The 5,926-nt window shown below is 39.7% G+C and overlaps 1 pseudogene; it reads right to left on the bottom strand.

Moving 5' to 3' along the window:
- The window catches only part of LOC104080436, a 66,741-nt pseudogene that overhangs the window by 40,106 nt on the left and 20,709 nt on the right, over positions 1-5,926 (bottom strand).

The raw sequence follows: 5,926 nt of genomic DNA, 5'->3' as shown, positions 1-5,926 counted from the left end.
GCGTGAGGAGGAAGGAGCGGCAGAAACAACGTGTGATGAACTGACCGCAACCCCCATTCCCTGTCCCTCTGCGCCGCTGGCGGGGAGGAGGTAGAGAATTCAGGAGTGAAGTTGAGCCTGGGAAGAAGGGAGGGGTGGGAGGAAGGTATTTTAGGATTTGGTTTCATTTCTCATTACCTTACTCTGATTTTGATTGGTAATAAAATTAAATTAATTTCCCTGAGTCGAATCAGTTTTGCCCATGACAGTAGCTGCTGAGTCATCTCCCCATCCTTATCTCGACCCATCTGCCCTTCATCGTATTTTTCTCCCCCTGCCCAGCTGAGGAGAGGAGTGATAGAGCGGCTTGGTGGGCACCTGGCATCCAGCCAGGGTCAACCCACCACACTGCTGCTTTGATTAAGCAGTATGTGTAAGAGGGGAAAATAAATACTTAACTGATGGTGAAATTTTCTGAACTGCATATTTGAGAATATAGATGGCCACCAAATAAATCATCCCACTATTGTCAGAATAAAAACTAGAAGGAAGAATTAATATAAATAATGGAGTCTATTCCCATTAATCTTCAAGATGTATCTTAAAAATGCTAACTAATATCATCAGATACTCACAGATTCCACCCCACGTCCTGGGTGTTCAGATAGAGAATACCAGCTCTGGATACTGTAGCTGGGGTAGCAGCTCTTAAATGGTGTACCTCAAATAGCAGCCACATTGACGGAGTCATAGGCACAAGTTCATTCCTTGTAAGGGTCAGAACCTAGAAATCATCAGCAAATTTTTCAGCAAAAGCAAGCTAAGATACACTGTCTAACAAGAACATGATCAGGGCAACCGTGTGTTTGTTATAGCCCCACAAAGGAGGAAGGATTATCTGCAAAACCATGCACATACACTATTTCTTGAACGTAGCTAAACAAATTTTATTTGAACACGGCTATAGTTTTTTACTTCAGAAACACAGACGAGGACAAATTCAAAAGGTTTTACTTGATCTTGTATGAGTTTTTCACAGTTTAATTCATTCAAAAGATGACTAGCCTGCTTCACCAATGTGAGTTCTCCCAAAAGCTGCTAAAAGCAGGGGAGGCAAAGTGTCTCTCAATGTCAATGGAAATAAACAGAAAACGATTCAGAGCCGGAGCCTAAACTTAGGTGCTCTGAAATGTCCCTTTGAAAAGCCACTTTCTGTTCATTAGGTAAAATTAGGCTATGTGGCTAGCCCCAGACAGACACCTTGCTGAGTAACCAGAGACCATGTCACTGGATAGGTTTAAGTTCTTAAGACAGGAAAGCTTAAGAGAATGGGCTAAACTACAGTCACCTTCCTAAGGTTACATTCAGATTTTAGATTTGGATTTCATTACATTACAGCATTTCAGACAGACAACAAAATTGGTTTAGCTGTATAATTAATAAGAAGGGAATAAGAAGTCTGGACACTACTAGTTCTTAAACTGACCTATTTAGATTCCCGAACACTAGCCTTCCTTAGTACAGTGATGCAAGGACTTCACTCACGGAATCTTAAATCTATTTTACTGAAAGGCTTTCCAAATACCAGTTTCAATAATCTTATGATTGACATCTTGAATTACATCAACTCATACACTAGGAGGCACAATCACCCTTAAAGTATATGTAGGCTACTTCAAGTCTTTTTGTTGTACAAAATAGGCAAGACATAATGTGTTAATCAGATGCTAAAATATTACTTAGCAATAGTGAAAACCAAAGAAATTATAAGAATGGAAGAAAAAAGAACACACACTGCTACACTAACTCCAGAAAAATAAAGGAAGAGGAAAATGTGAAAACAGGCAGAGGGGAAGCCACTATACTTGCTTCTCAGTTGCTCACCTTGTTATCATCCATAACAGTGTTGAGTGACTCAATCCACACAGGGTCTATATCCCCATCTAAAACTAACCATTTTGGCCCCTCGTGGGTAGTATTAGCTTGCTCTCTCAGAAGAGATGACAGGAGACCTGCAAATTATATTTCAATAGAATCCCACCACTTTACTGCTTAAATAACAACACTGCACAGCAATTAAAATTTCAGAAGACTTAGTGCATCACTGAAACAAGAAGCTTTTGTAGCATCAAAACCATGCTTTTTTCCTTTGCTTGCTTATTAGGTGGTTATTCAAAGTAAAATAAAAAAATACTTTCAGTGAACACAATACAGCAAAATTACTGCATTTTATATAATAATGACCTATTTCTGTTTTGATTACAGGAGAGTATGTCATTAGTCTTAATGATATGGGTGAGATATGGGAGGATTCATGGGTCTGGGGAGAAAATAACTTGCCTTTTAAGGCAGCTCAATCAGCATCATTCAGGCTAGTACTTTTCTGTCTGCCAGCATCCTGCCCTGCCTCCAGTCTTTCCACAGCCACCAGTGCTCTGCACCTACATCTCATTGCATCAAAACACAGAAAAACACAAGAATTCAGTCTCTAACACCTTCTCCAACTCTGCCTATTTCTGATGGAGAATGATGCCTCCAGGAACAGGTCCTAGTAAGAACACGTGTGCTACTTGCCATCTTTCCATTCTCGGGTTGCATGGTGTATAAAACCAAACAGCTCATCAGCTGTCAGAACTTTTGGGTTAAGGTCATTCCAAACAGGCTTTTGTTTCATGTTCACGTATGTGTGATGCAGAACTTTCAGCACCTGAGAAGGAGGAAGAGGCTGCACATTAGTGACACGATTTTGATACAATAGGAATCTTTGGCTTTCTTCCTGAACTCGGTCTCTGACTGCAAATCCCTGCACTCAGTCAACTGTTCACCTTGATTTACTCACACTTCTGTCCTAGTTTAGTCCCAAATTTCCATTAAGCCTAAGGATAGGAAAGGAGACTCCCATTCTGAAACGGCTGTACTCTGCAGTCAATTCTAATAGAAAGTGTTAAATGGGGAATAAAATCCACGCAGCTGCCAACATTTAGTAGCAGAAATGGGCAAGCATTATCTATTAGAAGTATTTGTCTAGTGTTTTGGCAACATATTCCACTATTTCTGTCTAGAAGCCTAATTAAACCATCCTGTTTCTCCTTCCAGAACAAAGTATTACTTAGTCTATCTGTCAAATTGAAAGCTCATTACTTGGTGCCACAATTAATTTTCCTTTGGGACATGCAAACAACACATAAAATGTAGAATTTGCTTGTAACATTTGAGCTTGGCCGTTGCACATCATGTGGCTGACTGGATGGCCCGAACAGCGTGTTATTACACTGCAGCCTAAGGCAAAGGCAACATGCAGAATGTTTTCTACAAGAACCATGGCAATCTCTTTACAATGTAAGACAGAAAACATGCTGCGTAGGTAGGCAGGTACCTTACTCTTTCCAGTCCCTGCATTTCCAACGACAAACACAGAGTGACGCACTGCCAGTAGCTCCTCCAGGTGAACAACCTACCGCACAGAAGGGATACACAGTGAGCGCCTTTCCTCTCCTGTTGTCCTTCTTATTACAGAGACACAATTATTCACAAAAATTATCTCCCCCTCCACATTCCTATTCCCTTCAACAGGAAAAAATGAACTTATACTTTCTCAGCAGATTTGCCTCAGCTGAGGTGATGTTGCATCAACCAACATTGTTTGTCTCCCAGAAAATGGGAAAGAGAATTGCCTTAAATTGATGAATGCAGTTACCTCAACAAGTGAGAACAAATCCTCTTCTGCTAGGCGGCCATACAGTCCAGTAGGATTGTGCCAACCCAGGGATACAGAACAGTTATCACAATTTTGCCATCACTTTACCAGAGTGAATTCCACACTCAGAACAGTTGTGCAGCTATAATTTGGTAAAATACAACATCAGTGCACTAAATACCTTTCTTCCAAAAAAATAGTTCTGTGAGACACAGAATGAAAATAGCTTGGCTGCTTATGGATTTCTGTCTTAGCGAAGAGCATCCACATTGATTTTCTAAAGTCCAATAGGAACAAGTCCATGTTCCTCAGTGCTCGTCTTCTGATTCACCTAGTTAGCAGGAATCAAAATACTCTATAGAAGGCAAAGTTCATAATACCCCAAGGTACAGCTTATTGTCCTTCACCATTCAGGATAATGGAACAAGATAGACAAGAGCAGAAAATCCTTTATAAATCCTGAGATCAGTCACATTTAACCAGCTTGGTTATTTCAGTTTCAAATATACCCTAATAAAGGTAAGGACTGTGCTATCGCATACAGCAGATGCAGATGTTCCTTGAAGGAGGGTGGGAATATATTTTCTTAGTAGTCCAAATAAGCACACTTTTTATTTAGTCCGTATACTAACCAGTATTTCCAAGTTTCACCTTTTCACCCTGTCTATAATTCAAACTAAAATTAGTGTTTAAATTTAGCTTATAGACAACTAATTCTTATAACTATACATGCATACATAGATGTACACGCATATTTTTAATGTGTATAGCACAATGTGCGTTGTATCAGACAGAAATACCACAACAGAAAAGTCACATGTAGCCATGCACATTCCACATCCATGCCTTCTTATTTATATGTTTTTGCTCCCTCACTCTTCTTTCCTCCCTACAAATAATCACCAGCAATTAATTTGCTGCCGAGTACAAATGCTTGGTACTGTGCACAAACAAACATGTTTGTCACTGCAGACAGCTTTTTTGAACAGGATACGTGTTTCCTTATGGGCATATTTATCATACTGAGGAGCATTACCGCCACGACAAAATGCCTTTGAAATACTGAGACATTGAGGACACCTTATCAATACTGTAACATACTCAAAAATAACCTTCATGTCTAATATAACCCATTTGCAATTATTTTGATTGAAAATCTTAAGGGGAGTAATTAAAGGCAATGAATTCTTTTACTTTGAGAATAAAGGTCTCTTCAGGCTGCAAGTGAAGCTCCAGGGTAGATTGTTAAACCATCTGTTCAAATTGCAGGTTCCTCTTCCTCGGAACATCCAGAGCTGGAAACAGGTCACTGATCAGGCCCGTGAAAATTGGGATATCATCTGTCACTATTTTAAGGAAATTGAAGTCTCTTAAGGCTCGCATAAGCACCTGGAAAAGGATGGTAAACCACATATCGCAGGAACATCAAATCCTCTTTTTAGGATTCTGTTTTTATCCAAAGGCAAAACACCAGAAACAGCTCTCACTCTTAGATGCTTTCAGGTGAAGATTTTACCTGATCCTCAGGTCTGTTCTTGTCTCCTCGTTTCAGTGAGCCAGCAACGACCAAAACTGACTTGATAGCACAAAGTTCCCAGTCGTAATGGTCCTGTGAGAACATTTTAACTAGTCACGTTAGAACAGGAAATAAAACTAAGTGGTAGTGTTTATGAAGAAAACAATTGGTTTACACACAGAGTAAAATGACAGCTTTTTACTCCCTTGTAGTCTTGCAGTGGCTTTAGGCCAGTGTTGGAAGTCTAGTAAAGAAGAAAAAAAAAAAAGAAGAGTGAAATGTGTATATCTATCTAATTTTTAGTATTCCACCACTTTGTTCCCTATTTTTAAATGGCAAAATTTGCACCCTTAAGTATTATTGTATTCATTGCAACTATAACCCCATGATGAAACAAAGCAAGCAAAAAATTGCTGCCAAACTTCTACTAATTTGACCTGATGCTAGCAATACTTTTCTGTTTCCAGAAGAGAAGATTGGACAGACTATAAACATATTTTGCAACCAGCTCCAACACCAAAATTAAAGGAAAAGAGAAACAGATATGTACTCAGCCTAGGGGAAAAGCCTAGAAACATTTGGTAAGTGAAGGGCAGAGAAAAAGCCTACATCCTCCCCTAAGCCCTGCCGGAGGGAAGGCAGATATCCAATGCAGAAGGCACAACTTTTGCCATCACACATATGCTCTTCAATCCCTCTTTCTCCTTTTTCCAGGGCTGTGTAACATTCACCTC

Source organism: Fulmarus glacialis, unplaced genomic scaffold (assembly GCF_000690835.1).
Source record: "Fulmarus glacialis isolate BGI_N327 unplaced genomic scaffold, ASM69083v1 scaffold10790, whole genome shotgun sequence".
Classification (NCBI taxonomy): Eukaryota; Metazoa; Chordata; class Aves; order Procellariiformes; family Procellariidae; genus Fulmarus; species Fulmarus glacialis.
This window is presented reverse-complemented; position numbering and strand designations above follow the sequence as displayed.